Genomic DNA, 23,324 nt, shown 5'->3' with positions numbered 1-23,324 from the left:
TGCTGTGAGACTGGGTCTCTGTCTGACATCTTGGGACGAGTTTCTCTCCAGCTTCTGATGGGCCATTCCTCAGCATCCAGCCACGTCCAGGGGAAAGAACTGCCTCCTCTCAGGCTGGGCTTAAGCTCCGAGGACTTTGATGGAACTCAATAGAGCTTCATTAGTTTCTTACTCATCAGGATGGTTGTGAGTTGGGGAACGATCAAGACTTTAAAATATCCTGGAAGACTGATAGTCAAGGAAATTTAAATGACAACATCAACATAATTATGAATGTTATGTTCTAGTATGCATGGTCATATACACACGTACACATTTGCAGATGGGACAGAAATGTACTAAATTATAACACTGATTATCTCTGGGGTTATGGGATCATGGCTGAATTTTTTTTTTTTAATTAAAGAGAGGGAGAGAGAGGGAGAGAGATAGAAAGAGAGAAAGAGAGAGAGAGAGAGAATCTTAAGCAGGCTCCACACCCAGTGTGGAGCCTGATGCAGGGCTTCATCTCACAAACCTAAGAACATGACCTGAGCCGAAATCAAGAGTCTGATGCTTAACTGACTGACCTACCCAGGCGCCCATCATGGCTGATTTTTATTTTCTTTTTATGTTGTTATATTTTCCATTTTGGTTTTCAATAACAATGCATTCTTTTCATATTCACAAAAATATTAACCTTATTTTCAAAGAGAATAAATATCAGAAATTTAAGGTTAGCCAGCAATGATAGAGGGAGAACTGACAGGTCATAATGACTCTATGATACAAGGAGCACATCCAAAATTACTGAATACTTTTGTATTAGCTCCTTGGCCTAAGTGAAGGCAGTTCAGCAGGCCCAGTAGGAATGGTTATGTTTCAATCTCATTGGATGAATTCAGATTTGGTTTGGTATTTACAAGGTCTCAAAATATCCAATAGGTAAAAAGTGGTCAGTTATCCAGCATTTATATTTAATGTAGATAGCCCGTATATGCAGGTGAACTTAGCTTTGGCTTTCTGTTCAGGTGCTCTGACATTGTATAGGCAGAGTGATAAGGAGGGGAGTTTAAGGAAAATAATATGGCATATGAATAAAACCACATCTTTTTTCTTCCTATTAATTAGGACTAAGTGGCCATCTGGAGGAAGATCTCTAGGGAAGGAACAGGAAAAATATTCTCTGTCCCATAGAATTCTGTTGAAGAAATAAACCCTTAATTTAGGCAAAGCCGTGCAAGTAAAATGGAGCTGACCTTGTTTCGTGTTGAGTGTTTATTTGTATACCAGTCCCAACGCTGTACTGAAATAGACCCGATAAGAGTTTGCACTCCTAGTATTTTAGAAACGATGAAGACTATTAGCAGGAGAGAACCGAAAAGCATCCAGAAATGAAAATGTTATGTTGTCTCAAAAGTGAACTCTTTCTCAGGGCAAGGCCCCTCAGGCAAGTTAATCTTCCGCTGTTCGGTCTCCTTCCTTGTTCTGAAAATGTCACTGACCCCCGTTGAACCATTTCATTTGTGTGTGTGTGTGTGTGTGTGTGTGTGTGTGTGTGTGTTGTATGACAAATCTTTTGTTTAAACAAACTCTAGAACAGGATAGGTATAGAGAGTATAGGAAAACAACAAATATTGTAGCAAAATGACGACTGCCAGTGTTTCTGCATTTTCAGAACTGTGTCAGAATTCATCCTAGAAGAAGGAATATTCTTTTGTTTGGGGAAACAATTAATAGGTTTATGAAGGCAGGGCCAAAGCATGGCCTGAAGGGGAGTGGGGACAGAGAGAATCATAATGAAGGAAAAGGGGTAGTTTTCTTTTTTTAGGCAACTCAAAATGCAATGAACTGATTTTTCAGCTTCCTGTGGTGGCAGATGTGAGGTGGAAAAAGCCAAAGGCCTGGCAGTGAATGGGTTTCTGAGGCCGAAGCTTCCCCACCCCCACCATCCAACATCCCAACATCGGGAGCACTAGTATTGCTTTGGAGTTTTGTTTTCCCTTTCTATGATACCATTCCCTTAGGACAGCCTCAGATTTCAGTAAAGCTGATTAATTTAATAATCTAATGTCTGTCTTGTTTGCAGGCTTCCTTGGGAAATGCAGACCATCTGCTGTGCCCCCTCCACCTCAACCCCTACCCCCAAACGGATGGCTGCTTATGGAGAGGACAGCTCTTGGAGAAGCCAGAGAACTAGCTACATCCGGGAGTGACTAGAGAGAAAGGGGAATGGTCATTTGCATTCTGAGGAGAATGGCATCTACTACGACATGTAAGCACTCCCAGAGAATCCCCAGAAATATTTGGAAAATGACTATTTTCCTGTTCACAAGATTGAGGTTTGGCCTAATTTATTTGCATATTAAGAAAAGGGCATGCTTAAAAGGCTGGCTAATTTGGAAACTCAGTTTCTATATGAAACAGATAAAAGCGGAGATGCTCTGGTCAGAGGGAGACTCTTGGCTTCCATGAAGGGGTTCTCTGAGCCCACAGAATATTAGAACTGTTCCTGGTATTTTGCAGATGATCAATAAAGGTTGGCTGGATGAAAGATTAAACAAATGAATGACCTGTGACCAACCACGTGAGGTCCTCTGTTTAGAGACGAGGACTGAAAGAGATTTGTCAGAGTCAAAATAACTGAGAAAATGAAACATGTAGACAACTGTGCGATTAGACAAGTTGTTTGGGTACAAAGAAAAAAACATTTTTTCCCCAGATAATGCCAAAATAATCATCCTATTTCAACATTATGAAAATACATCAAGCTGTCTCCGTTATCCAGAAAAGTGATCAATTGGTCATCTGAATATTTTTCTTTATACCAAGTAAACAGGATTTTAAAAACTTATCATTCTCATTTTTGAATTAGCTGAGAAAATGAGTTGTCTGCTTCAGTATGTTTGACTGAATAATAAAACTATATTCTTTCAGGCATATTATCTATTAAATCCACATGGTTAAAAATTTTGTGTCTATTTATTATGGGAACAAAAGAGGGGCTGGAATGGACAAGATAATGTACATCTAAAAAGTTGGAAGACAGAATTGTATGGGTGAGCTAGAGCTGCTTATTTTCATTTTAGGGTAAGTGAAAGAAGGCCTTGTTAGAATTAAAATTCATGAGCATTGGTTTTGGTAAGGAAAATAATAGTGAGTCCTATAGAATATAGGACAGGCTCAGGAGCCTCAGATATAACCCTGCTGGTAAAGAAGTTCATAACAACAGGGTTGGGTTGATCTATAGGACTCTGGGCAGCCTTTTGATGGGTTTGGGCCGTTGTCTCTATGGTATAAACCTAGAGAATAAGAGAAGAAAGAATTAGTTCTCTGATCACTTATCAGAACTCTAAATATCCTTCTCTCCAGATCTAAGATTTAAAACTTTTACTTAATTCACTATTTACTGACAACCTACCATATACCAGGCATTGTGTTGGTAATATGCATGGGGTACAACAGTGAACCAAGTGTGTTGTTTCTGCCCTCGTGGGGTATAGACCAGAAGGATGCAATCAACACATACATACATAACTAAAAACTATGCTATGAAGGAAGTATATGATGTTCTAAGAATGTATTGTGTGTGGAAGTTGGGGTTGTTGTTGGAATGGGGTGTGCGGTCAGAGAAGTCTTTTTTGAAGACACAATTGACCTGAGATCTGAAGGGTAACTGCCTTTAGTTGAGAGAATTTACCATATGATCAAGCAGTTCTCCTTCTGGATATATATCTGAAGGAAATGATGACAGGATATTGAAGAAATATCTGCACCCCCATGTTCCCTGCAGCATTATTTACAGCAGCCAAGATGGAGGCAGCCTAAGTGGCCACTAACACATGAATGGATAAAGAAGAATGGTATATGTCTACAATGGAATCTTCAGCCATGAGAGAGGAGACCCTGCTATTTGTGACAACATGGATGGTCCATGAGGGCATTATGCTAAGTGAGATAAGTCAGACAGAGAAACACAAAGAAGGCATGGTATCCCCTACATGTGGAATCTTAAGAAAAGAAAAAGGTCAGACTCATAGAAAGAGTAGAAGTGGTTGGATGGTGAGAGAAATAGGGAGAGATTGGTAAAAGGGTACGAACTTGTAGCCGTAAATAAATAAAGTCTGAGATCTCATGTAAAACATGATGACTATAGTGAGTAGCCCTGTATTGCATAATTGAAAGTTGCTCAGAGAATAGAATTTAAATGTTCTCATCAAAAAAATAATATAAAGATAAATCTGTGAGGTGATGGATATGTTAATTAACTAGATGGTGGGAATCGTCCCACAGTGTATACGAATATCAGATCAGCACAACGCACGCTTAAATATCTTACAATTTTATCGATTATGTGTCAGTAAAGTTTTTTTAAAAACTTGATTTTTGGAGGCACCTGGGTGGCTCAGTCATTAAGCGTCTGCCTTCGGCTCAGGGCGTGATCCTGGAGTTCCGGGATCGAGCCCCATTCAGGCTCTTCTGCTGGGAGCCTGCTTCTTTCTCTCCTACTCCTCCTGCTTGTGTTCCCTCTCTCACTGGCTTTCTCTGTCAACTAAATAAATAAAATCTAAAAAAAAAAACACAACTTGATTTTTTGGTTAAAAATGAATTTGTTACCTCCTAATATGCTACTAGCAATGTAAGTGGTTAAGTGCCCTTTTTATGGATGGGAACATTCAAGCACCCATAGGAAAACTGATTGAGTTAAGATCAAACAACAAGTAAGTGGTTTTTGTGACATAAAAATCCCCTCTCTTAATTCATAGTCTCATTCTTCTCACTAGGGAAAGCAAACTGCTTCCATAAATATCAATAGCTTGCTTCCATTAAAAGTCCAGGTGGACCCATTTCTGGGGATTCTGTCCTTGTATGTTTCCATCAGAATGCTTTCCAGCAAAAAACAGAAGTCAACTTTAATTTTCACATTAATAGCATTTGAGTTTATAAACATGGGGCTGGATTGCTTTATGAAGATGATTTCTTGGTAGACAGAGCACGTAGCCAGGATGGAACAAGGTTATTTTCACCTTTCGTGTGAGGAGCTCCTACTGGTTTTAAACTCCATGTGGACTTTTTTTCTTTTTCCAAAGCCTGTGATTGACTAAAACCAGACTGACAGCCCTGGTAATGACTCCAAGGTCTTTATTATGCCTTCCCAGTGTTTTCATTCTCCTCATGCATGCCACTCTCATTTTGCGCTGAGATATTTTAATGAGTTTCTGAATGATTGTTTTCCACTTTTCCTAATATCCCTGCTCAGGTCACTAAATTAGAGGAAAGCATTTTAGCAAATGGGAACGGAAACAAAAAGTATCATTAGTGGGAGGACGACTGAAGTCATGCCTATTAGGAATGTCAAATGTCTCTCGACTCGAAGTGTGGAACAGACACCACCAGATGGAAGGGTTAATTACTAGATGCTGGCTTCAAATGAAGACAGGGCAACTTACAAGATCCATTTATCAACAGTGGTAAAGAACACATTTCTTCTCCTATCACGTTCTGGGGTGACTAAATGCCTTCTCCTGGGATGTTGTTAGGTGGGAGGTCTCAATTTTCTGACTCTCTTGTGGGGTTTCATCATCAGTAGGCTAGGAGTTTAGCTACTAGAAGCAAAATGCCAGAGTTTTCATGTTTAAAAGAAGGGGAAGTAACAAGCAGCAAATATTTATAACTTGGTATGTTTTAGAATGTTTTCCCATTTCTCTTTTCCTGTGCCCACTCATGGCATCTGAATTTCTTCCCACCCAAGGAGTTGAAAACTTCAATGAAAATTTCTAGAAAGTTAATCTAGCTTTCTAAATGAAAACTTTAAACTTTTCTGAGCATAAGCCATCAATCTGAAAAAAATCTGTATGATCACAAAAATGTACCAAATTCTAATTTTCAGGTGCTTTTTTTCTATCTGGGTCCATGGCAGGAATTGTGTTCTGGATCAGTGAGATTGTTCTTGCAAATCACTGATGGCTTTAGGGAAGCAACTTTTGTTGCCCTCAAATTAGTTCTCTGTGGGACTCGGTGAACGTATTATGAGGTGCTGAATGGTTCACCAAATTGGTTTCTTGGGTGGCTCATACTCAACCCCTATGTCTTATGCACAATAGGCATTCAATAAATGTTTTTTTTTAATTTTTTTAATAAAGATTTTATTTATTTATTCGACAGAGATAGAGACAGCCAGCGAGAGAGGGAACACAAGCAGGGGGAGTAGGAGAGGAAGAAGCAGGCTCATAGCGGAGGAGCCTGATGTGGGGCTCGATCCCATAACGCCGGGATCACGCCCTGAGCCGAAGGCAGACGCTTAACCGCTGTGCCACCCAGGCGCCCCTCAATAAATGTTTTAAAAAATTGAATTCATTTGTTTGGGGAAAGTCTCTAAACAAGACTGAAAGAGGGGAGCCTGGGTGGCTCAGTCGCTGGGTGTCTGCCTTCAGCTCAGGGTGTGATCCCAGGGTCCTGGGATCAAGCCCTGCATCGGGCTCCTCTGCTGGGAGCCTGCTTCTTCCTCTCCCACTCCCCCTGCTTGTGTTCCATCTCTCGCTGGCTGTCTTTCTCTCTGTCAAATAAATAAATAAAATCTTAAAAAAAAAAACAAGACTGAAAGAGAAAGGGCCCCTGTATCTGCATTTGGAGCTTTATCTCTGACAATGGAGCAAAGTGGCTTTCTTCCCAATTTAAGAAATATCAAAATTGATTGATAACAGAAAAGGAGGAGCCTCCATGAAACCTATAAATGTATAAGTAGGTAGCCATTCATGCACCATATGCAATAAACCCTACTTAAATTCTGTATATAGCCTGGGTTTATTTCTACTTTCCTGTATGGAAATGACTATTCCTAATGTGTAAAAACTGGTTGTTTCATTTAGATATGGATGTGATTTTTGCCTAGGACGCCGTAACAGACACTGACAAGTGAAGATCCTCGGAAAAAAGTAATTAGAAAATGTTGAAATTAGGCCAATATTAGGAAGGAGTAAACTTGGATGGCAAACTGGAAGAATTACAGTGTTTGAGACAAGTCTTATGTTAATTGTAAGGATCTACAGCTCCACAGGCAGAACAACAGATCAATGCGTTCATTACCAGGACTCCTGGTTCTGGGCTAAAGTCTTACTTCCAACCTTTTATTTGGCAGCATTTTTTTAAAAAGATTTATTTATTTATTTACTTGAGAGACAGTGCATGTGATCACGTGAGCAGGAGAAGGGGCAGAAGGCGAGGGAGAGAGAATCTCAAGCAGACTCCCTGCTGAGCTCAGATCTCATCTCAAGGCTTAATCTCACCATGCTTGAGTCAGACGCTTAACAGACTGAGCCACCCAAATGCCCTGATAACATTTTTTTTTTTTAATTTAGAAACATAACATTTGTTGGCAATGTCCAATGAAGTCCAGGGGTTCTTTGCATAGGTTTGGCCTAGAAATGCTTTTGTAATATAACTCCATTAAAATTACATATTTGTCCCATCCACACCTCCCTCCCCAGACCGTAAATCCTTGAAGGCAAGAACTCTATTTCCTTTACTTCCCTATTCTCAGAGCCTAGCACAGTGTATTTGATGCATACCTATTCACGTTGCTGTATTATTAATCATGAATAGTCTTGTACAAAATAGAACATTTGCCTTTAAATGAAATTATTGACTGCGTTGTACAATGTGATTTCATTATATCCATGCCCAACTTTTTCTTCACAATAGAAAGTATTTCAGCTTTTAAACTGGAAGTCAAAGGGAAATAAGTTGAACATGCTTGCTGGAACACTTTCATGCTGTCCCCCCCCCCCCAAAAAAAAACTTATTAAGGTGATGGTGCATCTGTAATGGGGTAAATTCTTATTTGGGTCATTGGCAATATGACTCGCTGTCAAAGAAGCAATTTGAAGATCCATATCTTAGAGCGATACATGCCACAAATATTATTTTCCTGAATTAATTAAAATGGGAATCAGGAGAACTTTAGTTTTTTGTGTCATCACTTCAATATTGAGTGACCTGGGATGAAAATGTCACGGTGCTTTAGTTTTCACATCTTTTAAACAGGATTAGTAGTGTCTGAACTTACGACTTAGAATGCAAAAGGAATGATATGTTATCAATTCCAGCAGTTGTGCCTAGGTAGATAACCCAAATTGCGTGTGACAGTAATAGAAAGGGTTGGGGACAGCTGTGGGGCAGAGATGAGGCCTTCTGTGAGACTGTAGAAAATCAATTCATCCTCCCAATATTTCTGAAACAGCAGTTATGAATCAAGAGATCTATGAGAAATGAGGAAGGGGAATAGACAGATGGCAGTTCTGTGCTCCTGGACCAGGGTGTTTACATAAGACCTGGTGAAACAGGATTCAATCCCAGGATGGCCAGACCGTGTTCAGAGGAAGCAGGAAATTGGGAGCATCTGGCTGAGGTGATAAATGTGTGGGGAAGAGAAAATAGAAGCTTCTGGATGACAGATTTTTGAAGCACAGGTGCTATCAACTACATTATCACCCAAACCTGAAAATTTAAATCTAAGTATGTATAGAACTTTGGTGCATGACATACGGTGTTTCAAATATAGAACTTATAGACCATCTGTCAGATCCAGTGGGGCTTGACTCTGGAAGGATCACTGAAGATTGGAGAACCTGCTACATGTTCACACTCAGAAGGGACTAGACAATCAATACATATTAATTGAGTAGTCATCATGGATACAAGCCTAGTTGCTGTCAAGAGCTACAGACATGTAGGAAATATGGTCTTGTCCTTCAAAACCTGTGGGAAGACAAAACCAAGAAGGGCAGACTGAGTGCGTGATTTGGGATTGCTTCTAATTCTTAGGCTTCAATTTCATGGTCCATCATCAGAATGACCCTTGTACATTCACAATCAATTCCCTTGCCTTTTTCTGGCTTCTTATTTGGTTGGCGAAGCCACAACCCTGGATAAACACAACCCCTCTGCCTTTCCACACCAATACTCACGCAAATGAATATCTCTGGAGAAATACACACAATTGTGCTGCCTTGTCTCACTTTAAGTTATGACCATAAATCTCAAGTAGATTCTTGATGTGCTTAGTTCACTGAACTATCCATCCCCAGTTCTCTTCTCCCCTGCTCAGCTAGAAATACTCTTTCCCACCTTCTCTGCTTTGCTTCCCATTCTCATTCTCAGGTGGTAAACCTTAATTTCACTGAGAAGAGTTGAAGCTATCACAAGAGAATTTCTAGAAGACCAAATCCCATTTACCTCCCTACTCACTTGTGCATCCATACACTCTGCTTTCTTGCCTATCCGCAGGTAAAGCGTCTCTGCTTCTGTCTAAAGCTCATTGCTTCACTGGTTCGCGAGATCTCATCCCCTTTCGCGTACTCAAAGATATTGCTCTAGCAATTCTTTACTCTTACCTCCTATGCGTCATTTGCCCCTGCCTTGACTAGACTGTTCCCACCAGCATTTATATATACTGTTATTTTCTTTCAACTTAAACAAAACAAAATATTCTCTGGCACCAGTTCATCCATGAGCTATTGTCTTTCCTTTACTCTTTTGTACAAAACTCGTTGTTTTTAATTTCTCTCTTCCCATTCATTGTGAAAACACTCTGATCAAGCTTTCATTTCCACCAATTCTACCACAACTGCTCTCAGTAGGGCCACTAATGACCTACATGTTGTTAATTCTGATGGTCAATCCAAGGGCTTCCTCACAATGACAGCATTTGGTCCCTCCTTCCTCCTTGATACACCTTGTTCCTGTGATGAGTCTTTGACTCTTACCTCCGTGGCTGCTCCTTCTAGTTGCCTTTGTGGCTTTCTCTTCTTTTCCCAACGTTTCTCCTCTATAACATATAGATCCATCTCACACCTATATACTGATGACTTTTAAACTTGTACGCCTAGCCCAGAACTCTTTCCTAAATCTAGACTTGTCTACCCCACGACATCCTCACTTACCTGATGTTTTTATTTGGGGGTCTAATAGACCTCTCACACTCAGTTTGTGTGAAACTCACTCTCGATTGTTTTGCAACCGTTCCCTCTACGTGCTCTACCCGCAGCCTTCCCAAACTCAACTGATGGCAGTTTGATTCTTTCAGTCAATCTATAAGAAAAGTCATCTTAGACTTTTCTCTTTTTCTCACATCCCACCATTCAATTTATCAGAAAACATTTAATCACATCCAGAATCCAAGCATTTCTTACTAACCCACTGTAACCACCCTCATTCTGAGCCATGAGTCTCACCTGGGGGACTGAAAGAGCCTCCAGTTTCTTATCTCTCTTCTACTTTCCTTATTCTCCTACAGACTCTCTTCAGCCCAGCAGCGGAGTGACCCTTTTAGAATGCAGGTCAGTTCACGACCCTCCTCTCCTCACAATCCCATCTTACTCAGAGCAAAAGCCAATGTCATGAGGTCCGATGTTGTCTCCCAGCCTCCTCTCTTTCTGCTCTTCTGCTGTGTCACCCCCTGAGACACAAGGGCCACCTTACTGATTCTCAGATTTATTCTGTCCTCTCTCACTCATGGGCTCTGCCTGGAATGTTCTTCCCCTGGACATGCTCTTAGTTCAACTGCACAACTCCTTTAAGTCTGCCCATATCTGCCTTTCTCCATAAGCCGATCCTGAGCACTCTCTTGAATACTACAGACTACTCTGACCCCTCCCTCCTGATGCCATTTACCTGGCTTGGCTCTTCCTTTCTTCATAACATGTATCATCTTCTCACTTATGATATACTATAACTCACTTATTAGATTTATTATTTTTATTGTACGCCTTCCCACTTACTCCAGTGAGATCCCGTGAAGGTGGCGATCATCGTTCACTGATGTATCCCAGGCTCCTAGAACTCTGCCTGGCACATACTATGTGTTCAATAAATAAGTATTGAATCAGTGGATGAATAGTGGTAGATCTGCAGTCATGCATGCTAAAGTTTATCCAAGTGCTTCTGTCTTCTGAGCAGAGTTTTCAAATATTCCCGAAAATTACATAGCCATAAATCCCGGATGATTGCTGGGGTAGAAAATTATAGATCTCCTGTTTCATGTATAAAAATGTAAGTAGTGTCTATATTTTAAAATGAAGTCTTAGATTTCTTTGGCCTTACACTTTCGTATTTGATTCTAACATGTTATCTTGCCTGAAGGCCTTGGAAGTGTAGTCCTTCATAATGAGCAGTTCCAGTAAAGAAAGGAACTCTGCAAATTCAAAGGGCCAATTGTAAGAAACATTTTGGGTAAAGTCGCATATTGAAAACATTTACAGGACTGAAATTCTGTTGTGCATTTGGTAATTAACATGCACTTGAAGGCTTTCTGTTAAAAAAAAAAACACAACTCTTTTGAGACATCGGGATATAACATTTTAGTATATTGAGTTACAGAACTCAGACCTTGTTTCTAAAGGCCCCTCATACTAATTGATTATCATGGATACGAGTATCCAAATTATTAGTTGTAACTTTCAAAAACATATTATTGGCTTTCTCTTTATAAAACACAAAAGTTTTGTTTTTTGTCCCTTCGTCTTTTTCCCCCTTTGTGCATAACAGTAAATGATGTGATGACACTGTGTATGAGAAATTTATCTTTGACAAGCATAAGAAAGTAAGAAAAAAACTAAAAAGCTATTCTCCTGCCTTTAGATCAGATTAGCCCTTCCCAAAGGAAGTGGGTTAAAGTGGGAAAAACAGCAGCAATAACAACAACGAACCACAACATGAGGCCTGAGGGGTAGAGGATGCAGGGTCGTGTTGTAGCCTTGCTGTTATCTTGAGTTGTAATCTTTAGTGACTGTTTGGCTCTCTGGTTCTGAGTCCTTTTCTTTATCTTTAATATTCTTTGAATTTATAACTTATGTCTCAGCTATGTTTATGCTGCTTGGAAAAAAAAAAAAAAAGCATCTTATTCCAGATTTAATTAACCTGTAAATCCAAGGAGATAATTCTTATGACTAAATGTCAGTTATTATATTCAAGCAACTTTTCTTTATTGACCAGAAAACGATGTCAGTGTTTCTCTTAAAACTTCCTTTGTTTATCCTTCTGAAACTTTAGTGGGTGCATTTTGTCTTATTAAAAGTGTGAGCGGCATGGCTGTTACTCTTGTCCTCAGCAGCCTGAGGACAATTGATTTGTGTTGTTGACTTTGGAATCAGCCATATGAATAATTTGGGTCCTATCTTCCTTACACATCCATCACCTCTCTATCAATAAACTGGAGATGGTGCCATCGAAATTTGATATCTGGAGGCCTATTATGAAGGACACTCCTATTTCCTTTTCTATGTCAAATTATTAACTTCTGCCTGTCATCTCTGTTAGAAAAAAGACCCCCCGCCACTTCACCATTGTGTAACCTTCACTAGCAGAGTGCCAGGCACTCAAAGAACATTGAATGAATGAATGAATGAATGAATGAATGAATTTTGTTTGGGTACCGTAACATGAAAAGTGATTTAGACCATGGACAACTTTAAAACCAGAAAGGAGAAAAGCCACTAATAAGACAAAGATGCAATTTATTTCAAAGGCAGGAGATCAGTTATGGGCAATGGGGAGAGAACTTACTGTCCAGGGACAGAGCAAGAGCATTCTCCAGGCCACCTTGGCCGAGTTGTCCTACAGATCCTTAAATCTAGACTGATTCTGGAGGAACAAGTGAGATACATTTGATAACAGAAATTGCTTTCTGTCATCAGACACTTCTTTTCTGGGTTGGACTTTCCATTTGTGCTTTTATATGCTCAGGCATACTTACCCGTGGAGATTTATGTTTGTATTTTTCCCCTTAGTTTTCAATATCTTAGAGATGATTTTTAAAAATTGTGGTCATTTTCATTGCATCAAAAAAAATTGCATCAATATGAATTTTTAACCTAATTCACTTCTGGGATTACTCAAACCAATTACCAGAACCATCTCAGGATGCTTTATTTGTCTTGGATTTTTCTCCTCCACCTTGCTAGTGTCGAGAACAGAGGCAGTAAATAATGGCTCATAGAATTAACATATTTAAGCATCTTAGGTTGATCATAGTTTCAAAGGGTGCTTCAGTGCTAATATTTGCGTTTCAGAGCCATTGACTTAAAATGTGCCTTGAAAAATGTTTTGTAAATTAGTTTTTATTGGAAAATTAGAAAAGTTAATACACAGAGTCTATTCAATTGTTTAAACAGCTCTAATCACTGGCACCGCTGAACTTTAAAAGCCCCAAAGATTTCTTTTGGCTATGTTGATTTTATTATGACTCTGGTGATTTAATTGCTATTTATATTACTTTTCTGATTCTATTTGTATTAGGAAGTGGAGAAAAATGACTTTTATTTCATGTTTATGGGTACTGAATTTTTTTCTATAATACTTTCCTCTGCTTTCATTTTTTATATTAAATCTGAAATTCCATATCTAAATGTATTTTTTTGTAAGTATAGCTGACTGTAGTGTATTTTATGGTCATTAAAGAACATAGTTATTAAACCATGTGTGCCTTTGCTAAAATTTTGCAACCAATTTTATGTTTAATATTAGTTTTTTATTATTTTGTCTTACTTTCTTGGAGTCTAATTCCCACAAGATTCACATATGAGAAGAAAACAGTTTGTTTTGTCATTTTTAGTCTAAATGTCCATATCGTTATTCAGGATACTTGTGCTGTTTTACATTTTCATCATTTACGAAATTTAGTCCTGTCTGGCTGTCTTATATTGAACATTTACTACCATTTTAAAAATTTATTATTTCAAAAGAAGATTGATATTCAGTGACATCATATCCTTTAATTTTATTTCCATCTGTGTTTGAATACATTAATTCAATATACATTTTAATGGGTTATTTTATTTTTGCTTCTTGTACATGTAGTATTGACTTCATTTTCTTATTCTTTCTTCATCTGGACAATCTTCCAATTTTGTGGTTTACATCTCTTTTTTAATTATTTCAAGGAATAAAGCTTTTATTTAGTGATTGGACCTTGAATTTTAGAAAAATATAATTGTTAAAGTAACATCTGCTCCTGATATTATAAATTCAAGTAGTATAGGGAGATGAAAATCAAAGTTAAAGTCTTAAACACACACACACACACACACACACACACACACATACACACACACACAAAAACCCAAAGTTAAAGCCTTTTTCCACACTCCTGAACACTCATTTTCAGATATCATATTTGTTTTGGGTTGAGGTTACTTCTGTAACACTAAATTATATGTTTATACTGGCATTTGTTGATTCATCAAATTTCAATATTATCTACTGACTTCCCAACATGGAAGAGGACTTCAGATTATGTATAATATTTGCACAATCTTTTCCTTTTTTCTCTTCTTATCCAAAATGTTCCACATATATAACAGTTATTATGTATATATTTGTATTTATTTATATTATATGTATATAATTGATTATCTCAAATAATAAAGGTAAACTATTTCTTGATCCATCACTTTTGACAATACTGTTTCCCTCCCAGCTATTTAAGATGAAATTAACACTCCTAGCTCACTTCTGCCTTGTCCTTCACCACCTTCCAACTTCTCTCAGAATGTTGTTTACATTTTATTCTTCTCTGTAACTATAATTAAGGCTCCTTCGCTTTGTCTAGTGACTTTAAAAATTGAAAACCAATACATATCTCCAATATTATAGTTACATAAACATCATTCACTGCAAGAACCATGATTGAGCCTGAGAACCAAGCCTGAGTCTTTTCAGGGAAAATGTCCTCTCAGCATCAAGGGCAAATTAACTTCCATTTTCTAAAGTGCATCAGAGGATCAGAAGAATGACGTATGTTGGTTGATTTCCCTTTCCAACTCTACGTTTTTTATATAGTGTTTTGTCTACAGATTCTAACTTTTTCCCTTTTCTTCAAATCAGATGTCCTATTCTTTTCTGAATTATTTAAGGCTTTGCTAAATACATTTTCCCCCCTCAGAAATCGTACATGAGAGGTAGGCTTTCAGACTTTGCTGGATGGAGATTTATGGGGAGAAGTATTATGTTGAGGCTGGAGTGGAGGGTGACAGACAAGGCGGGAGGTAGAGACCCAGGTACATGCATGCATTGACTATAGTACTCAGTTTACCTTATTCTTGATTCACATGCTCTGTCTCATTTTTATTGTAGGTCTTTTTTTCCCCTTCAAATCCCTACCTTCTCCATCCTCTGGTTTACAGAGAATAAGTTCTGCCTGCTGTCTTCATTGGAGAAAGGGGCCTTGGGTCTTCCGATTTTGAGCAATAGGCCACAATCATTAGGTATGATTAGGTAATTGAAGTAACAAGGTGAATTGAGAGAGCATTGAGATTAACCACACGTTTAGGATTCATTCATTTAAGAAATAACTATTGAGTATACATGATGTATCTGGCCCCATTCTAGGTGCTTTGATGCAGCAGAGAAGTAGATAAAGTTTGCCACCATCAAGTCTACATTCTAGAGTGGAGTGGAAAGCAGTGAAGAAGCAAACGAATAAATACAGAAGATAATTTTGAATCAGTGCTGTGAAGCAAAAAATTGTATGATAGGCAGTGACTATCGTATCACAGTGACTAATTTAGATTGGGTGGTCTGGGAATAATCAAAATAGTGTAAGAGATATTTTGAATAAGCATGACTCATGAAGTAATCAAAATGCAAATTAGTTTTTGTCACCTGCTATCCTTTAGAAATTTTATTTTGTGAAAGTAATCTTTCTCTGACTCTGGATAAATTCTTGGACAGGTTGAATGACTTTTCTGTTCTTTTTTGGATGATGTCACAGACACAGTCTCAATAATGTAATGAGAATGTCTCCTCTTAGATATTAAGCCATCCTTAAATAGTCATTCACAACCATCCTCAAGTACTCATTTTCTCCTTTCTACAGGCAGGACCTTTAGGGGAGTGGCATGGCAGTGGCAGTGGTTGGATTTTATTCTTTATCTTTACTCATCTTCACAATGCAGAGTTGTACCCCATGCATCTAGTTTGCTCTCAGCCTGGATCAAGAGGTGGGGGTTGAGTAATGACAGGAGATACAGGTATACGGGAGTTTACTTGGCTGTTTGGCTTTTCCTGTCTTGGTGGCTGGTAGATGGTGAGCACTGACATCACCTGGGGACTTTCATGACTCTTCAGAGATTCCTGCCTGGGCTCCTCTGATTCCAACTCTGCATCATGCACATTTGCCTTTGGCTGAAGCTCTCCACTCCCCATATGCATGACCTTCTTCCGGTCCTCACTCATGTTTTGCCCAATAAACTCTGAGATAGTCAGGTAAAGATAACTCAGCATCTCAGTTCTGGTTCTCTCACCCAAGGAGTTAGTACAACTCATAGCTTGCCTTTTAAATTTCCCAGGTAGAAATCAGACTTTATCCACGATGCACCTGTCTAAGGGATTGCATATAAAGATCTTCCAGTAGACCCGAGGCTGACAGTTAGGGGCACCTCTCTTCTCTGTCTTCAAATGGGAAAGGATGGAGTTCACAACACGACTTTCTCCAAAGAGAATATCCTCACAAACCTTCTCGGGCTCAACATCTTCTTCTGACTATTTTATTTTTTCAAAGTGGGTAAAATGTTCAAGAGTTGTGAAACTATTTCTCAAGATGTCTTCAAATATTGTTATCTCGGTCTGATATCTTACTTGGAATTTCATATCTTCTCCATCTTGTTGTCTTGTTAAAATCTCATCATCATCCTATTACAATAGTTAATGTTTACTGAGTGCCATTCAGTCACTGTTCTATGTGCTTTATGCACATTAACCCATGTCATTCTCACAGCTATTAAAACTATTAATTAGTATTAATACTGTCATTTCATAGATGAGAGAAGTGAGACTTGTAAAGGTTGAATGACTTGCCCCAAAATGCTCAGGTAGTAGATGGCAAAACTAGAATTCAGACCCCAGGGAATCGGGCTCTAGAGCCCATGGCATGCACTGTCTCTCAAGCTGGGAAAGCCGATCCACCTTACTCCCGCTGAGCTGAGACCTGAATGCTGAGTAAATGCCAGCAGTGCAAAGGTCCAGGGGCAGAGTTCTCAGTAGCAAACTTAGATCCACCCTGCTTTTCCTCTTGCAGTTCTGTAGCCCATCACCTTGTTTCTGTCTTTAATTGGTGCTTGATTCTCTCATAGAGAGCCAACGACCAGCTGACATTTCTGGTCTTCCTGGTTTAGCCATTGAACTACTGTTACCTGCCACCTAGGACAAGGGACTATTCCGGGCATATATCCAAAGGAAATGAAATCAGTATCTTAAAGAGATACCTATGGTTCCATATTCATGGCATCATTATTCACAATAGCCAAGAAATGGAAACAACTTATGTCCATCAACAGATGAATGAATAAAGAAAATGTGGCCCATATGTATAATGTAATATTAACCAGCTTCAAAAAAGGAAATCTTGATATTTGCAGCAACATACATAAGCCTGGAGGACATTACGCTCAGTGAAACAAGTCAGACAGACAAAGATACTGTATGACTTCACTCCCATGTGAAATCTAGAACAGTCAAATTCTTAAACACTCTGATATGTACAGTCCCACATAATGAAAATTTGTCATACCTTACCGCTCCTATGAAGTACTCCTACTGAGAGATACCATTATAAAGGTGGTTGACATAGGGAACACAAAGCCCTGAGGTGGGCTCATTCACCTGCACAGAACTAGCTCTTCTTTTCTTTACTTTATCACTAACAGAAATGCCACTCATCCATTTATTTGGAAACAATTACTGCCTTGGCAGCTGGAGTAAATAAATGACTTGCCTTTTAAAAATAATTAACTCTTTCTTCCCATGTTGATTGGGAGTGAATTGTGCCAGGTCATATACAATTGTGATTTTGTCAAAAAAGATCTAGGGGGACACCTGGGTGGCTCAGTTGGTTATGCGTCTGCCTTTGGCTCAGGTCACGATCCCACAGTCCTGGGATTGAGCCCCGCATTGGGCTCCCTGATTCTCCCTCTCCTTCTTGCTCCATCTCTCTTTCACTATCTCTGTCACTATCTCTGTCTCTCTCAAATAAATAAATAAAATCTTAAAAAAAAAAAAAAAGGAGCAATACTGGGTATTAGGTGAAGTGTGTTCTTTCTACCATGGTGGCTCCAGGACCAGCATAAAGAATGGGTGCAGTGGTCTACCTGACTACCTCCTCAGTGTGGGCTACGGGGTGGAGTGGGAAGCACAAAAGGGTGTAAGGAGGGTTTTGGACCATTTGTCCTGAGATACCAAGTTTCTGGCAATCAAGGAAGAACTAGCTCTTTATTTTAAACATGGGCTATCTCAGGTGAGTGAATAGTTAAGATAAGTTTCTTGACACGGGTTTGCAAGGATAAAATATTTATTTTTTCTGCCTGTCTCTGATATCAAATGACGTTTTAGGGAAAAAAAAAGTCAGTTTGTGACTTAAGGTTTGTTTATCACACAATCTTGTATATATTGGCAGCAGCTTAATAACTAATTATATTTAATCTGTCCTCCTAATGCTCTTCCCTTCTCTCTTCAAAATGGCCCTGGAACATTATGTAACAGATAATGGCTTGTCACTTTTGATTTCCCCTTAATCCGAGGGAAAGCCTTTCTGATAATGTCTGAAAGGCAAGTAGATAAAACTTCAGTCAACACTTTATCACTGAAACCCATTATAAAGTAACATTTACCCATTTTTATATTAAAAGAACAGCATCTCCTCACCTACGTAGCGCCCAGTATTTCTCTATCCAAATATTCATTTTAGGACTCTTTGACTCTCTCTGTCTCCATTTCTTGTCATGCTAAGAAATTACTGTATAGAACTTCTAGTTTCACATGTAAATCATCTTCTTTTAGCTCTGATGAGTTTATCTCCAAACACTTCCCCTTGGCTTGAGTTGCTCAAACAGATCAGTGAAGTATCTGAAATCTCCTCATAACTGGCAGTGCCTCGTTTCTCTCAGAGAACTGCTGGCTTGACATTAGACCTAACTCCTATCTATTTGACATGCATGAGATGAATGATGATCGCTTCGTCTAGATTATTCTCAGGGCCATCTCATCGTTGCCATGTGGGAAAAAAAGAGTAGAGAGGATCTATGATGAAAAGATTCATGAAATATTTTGGTTCTTGCTGACAAGGCTCTGTCCATATAGCTCTTGTACTGGTGTCCTAACGAGAGTGAATATTGGCAAGAACCATTTGGAAACCGTAATGGAAGGGGTTGGTGAGGACGTCAGGCTGGTAGAGAATTAGCCATGAAGGGTGTCCCTGAGAGGGAAGCCAAGTCTTCCCGGTACTGTGGTCAAAATGAGTGAAGTTAGTGAGGAACTCAGGCTGGTTGAGGCAATTGTTGAATCTAAGAGGACTAACCCAAGAATGCAAGGCATAGGAGAGAGGGGATCAAGAAATCAGTCAGTGTCAGGAGGTTATTCATTTGCTCCCATCTTTGGAGGTAGTAGATGAGAGGTATGGAGAACACGATCGTTTTTTAAGAGAAGAATGGCTAAGAAAAACCAAGCAAGGTACCAGGGCTCTCAGTTACTTGTGGTTTAGGTCTTAGGATAGGGATGTCAGAACTGGCGTGTTTGATAGGGAGTTGATGTGGAGGCCTGGCTTTTAGATCCAGACAAAAATAGTATGGCGGAAGGAATCTTGTGCCAAATCTAGGGCTACAAAAATACGAGGGTGTCTTGTGTTTGATCGTAAAGGAGAATCAGGGATCCAAGCTCACCTACTAGATCCCAAGGTTTAAAAACATTTTTACTCATATACAACCTCTCTGTGTCCTCTATCTTTGATACACACCGCACAGCTTGCTACCTTCAATAACATCTCCCGGGCAGCGATTCTCAAAAGGGGCTACGAGAGGAGACATGGGATGTGCGTGGAAACCCTGCAAGACTGCAGGAGACAAGCTCCATCCCAGCTTCCCCAGCCTGGCCTGAGCCTGCGCACGCACAGCCGGAACTGAGCGCTAACTCATGCAACTTCCTTCACGCAGAAGCAGCTCCACCCAGATGAACGTAAGCAGTGTTTTGTTTTGTTTTACATTTAAAAATTAAAGTGTTTGTTTCAGTTAAATTCAAACATTTATTGATTACTACTTCCAGCTAAGTATGGCTGACAAGATACGGTGTCTGCCCAAAGGAAACTTCTAATTTGAGGCAGAACAGCTAAATACATAATTATACTGACCGGCGAACATTTTTAATCATTTAAGTTAACTTTGGGGCGGAGGAGTTATGTTATTTTAGGCAGGCCCTTTAGAGCACAGGAGATGTGGCATTAAGTACCAGAAGGGAGGGTGGGATTCTCCAGGTTGAGTCTGCAATCCCGGGGGGTGGTGAATCATAGAGCCTAGACCGGGAAAAACAAGATGTCACTCCAGGGACCCTGAGGGCACAGGGGCTGGAACTGGGTGAATAGATCAGATCCTATGACACAAAAGACAAGAATACCTATAGAAAAAGCTTCCTTGTTAGAGGCTCAGGAATCTGACAGAGATTGACAGACCTCTAGAAGCTCTATCATGACGTGACTGGAAGTTTTAACATGGAATCAATGTTCTGATAGAGCCAGGAGCCTCTGACTTGCATCCATTTTCCTGCAATTGTAGGGAATAGACAGTGTTATAGGAGAAAGAGTGGTGTGATGCCGTTTGACGAAAAAGGGTGAGTCAGCGGCAGGAGTTGATGGTGGAGTCTGGTCCCCGTGCTCTGCTGACTAGCACAGAGAGCAGGACAACCCGCCAAGTGCTGAGCTCAGTCCTAGCCCAAGAAAAATGGCCTCTTGGCGCCGTATTATTGTCAGGAGAGGAGACAAATCTACCTGTCAGGTCCTGCTGTTATGAATCGGTGTAAAAGTCTTAGGGGGAGATTCAGTGTCATCAAATCTCCATACAATTACTTTAAAGTATTGGCTAGAGTTTAACCACAAGTGACATCTCCCTTAGATTTATAGGCTTTAGAGACCCTAAGGTAACGGATATTGAACATTGGAAAAGAAACTTGTCTTGGATGTGCTGACATAGGATATTTTTTCCCGAAAGACTCAACAGAGCTTTTCTCTTCCTCTGAATCATGTAAGTGTTAATAATTCATTTGCTTTGTCTTTCATTTCCTATTTCTATGACATATGTACAGTCCTGGTAAGGGCCATGGACGAGGCATAATTATGTCCCTGGCCTCTTTAGCTTGTTGGTAAGGACTATTTCAGCAATCTGACCAACATTAGGGAGGTTATGGAATGGTAAGTGAAGAGGGAGCTCTTCCTTTCCCTGAGCCCAGGTGAATGAGAGTACAGCAATAGGGGAGACAAAAGTCTGGCTCAAGCTGCTGATAGAGAAAATGTTAATGGATAGAATGCAGGTAATTATGGCCTTGTCCCTTGAAATCCTTTTCAAGTAAAGAAGCAAATGGGCTTCTTTCTAAAATGCCCATTCCCATTTAAAGAGGGAGTCAATTCTAGGAGTGGTTTCCAGGCAGTGGATATGTTAATATTACTCCAACATGGTCAAACATTCTAGTCCCTACTGTATTTTAAGGTAAACAACAGTATTTTAAAGAAAATACCATACACAGGTTAAATGTGTACTCTAAATGTTAGTCTAGGGATAGGACAAGATTCTTTTTTGTTTTTAAGCATAACATTTGGAGTTTATAGGAGGGCTGTGGGACTGTATTTACTTACTCCCCTTTTGCTGGCTGGCTTTATCAGACTGTGAGTACACCACCCCAGGTCAAATCATTTGAAATGCACAGCAAGCAATTAATTAAGGGATGGTTGCTTATATAATGCTCCCTTCTTCTGCCCCTAAATAAATAAATACATACATAAGAAAATAACATGAAAGAAAAAAAAATCCATTTTATTCTTGGGAGCAACTGTATTTTCCCCACTGAATTAACCAAGTTTTGTTATTCAAAGACGTATTCCAAGGCAAATGAAGCACTTGGGCCTTCTTGGCAAAGCAACCTCCTGGCAAGGTTAGTTCACAGATCTCATGATCTGTAAGCCTGGTTTGGAAGAATGCAGGTATCCTAGCCGAGGGTAAGGGATGTCACCACATTAGGAATCCAAGTGAATACTTCATTGGGATTTAAGAGTCCGGGCATAAAATAGGGAATAAAGTGAACAAGCCAGGAATAGTTTGATAAGCCAATATGTTGGCTTATCAAACTAGAGAAGAGAAAAACCTGCAGGAAAACGGGGATGACAGGGAAGGAGAACGTCGGCGTTCTGTTCTTATTCTAGGTGGTCCAGAGGACTGTAATGAGGACCTATGAGCTATGTTTGATGTTTCTAAAAATCTATGAGAAAATATACATTTATTCATAATAAAATGCAGAGAGTAGTTAAAATGTTGTTTCTTTGCTTTGGGCTGGGATTATATAAAGTCGTTGTTGTAATATATTCATCTCAGTCTATCCAGAGTTCTGATTATTGGCAGCTGCATTAGTTAGGTTAATGAAAAGGGAAAATAAATTATGACTTAATATGTGCTGGTTTGTAGACAAAATCTTTCAAATCATGAGGTCTATGGGAGGAGATGATAAGAAAAATTTTAGTGGTAAAGTAGTTGATAATTACCACCCTAGAGAAGAGACACTCCATCTGGTAGATCTGATGAGTTTCTGCTGCATCGTGGGGCCCCAGGGATGCTCAGTCATTATGTATGTCTCATCTTTATTCTAGTTACAAGACAAATGTATCTTAGGCTTTCCGAATAGTGACAAATCTGAGCTAAGCAAATACACAGAAAGGTCAGCTTAGTATGAGCCTAAGGTGAGTGATATTTGCCATCTCTCAATAAAATTAATTTTATGAGGGAAATTCTTTTTGTAAGGTTCAGGGGCTTAACTACTCACAGCTGGGAATACAAAATGAGTGGTTAGACAATTGCTCTTGCCTTTAAGTGACGCCCGGGCTGGGAAAGAGGGCCTCACGGGCTTCAGTGGGTTTATGGGTCAGCTTCATCTTTTTAGGAAAGCGTTGTACCATATGGAGAAGTGTCTCTTCTGTTTCTATCCAAGACAGAATCCAGTATTAGAAAATACAGTAAGATTTCGGGAAAAGCACTTGGATCCCTCAGACCAAAAGTTTACAATGTATATTTATGTATCGGAAACTTTAAAAAATAGAACTGTCTAGAAGATGTCACCCTGGATATTCATTTCCTCCTAAAGTAAAATTTGTTTAGTGATGAAAAGTTAGGGATGATTGATGTCTAGTTCTTTCTGAATTTGATTGCAGAGAAGATAAGCAGGATAGTCACTGGATTGCCCAAAGAGCTTAAAAAAAAAGGGGAAGGGAAGAAACTGAAGAGAGAAAACGCTGAAAGCTGATGTCCTTAGTATTTGCCCAGAAAGGG

Source organism: Ursus americanus, chromosome 3, assembly GCF_024610735.1.
Source record: "Ursus americanus isolate L20-20 chromosome 3, mUrsAme1.1.p, whole genome shotgun sequence".
Taxonomy (NCBI): Eukaryota; Metazoa; Chordata; class Mammalia; order Carnivora; family Ursidae; genus Ursus; species Ursus americanus.
The sequence above is the reverse complement of the archived record's forward strand: the minus strand, read 5'-3'. Positions refer to the sequence as shown.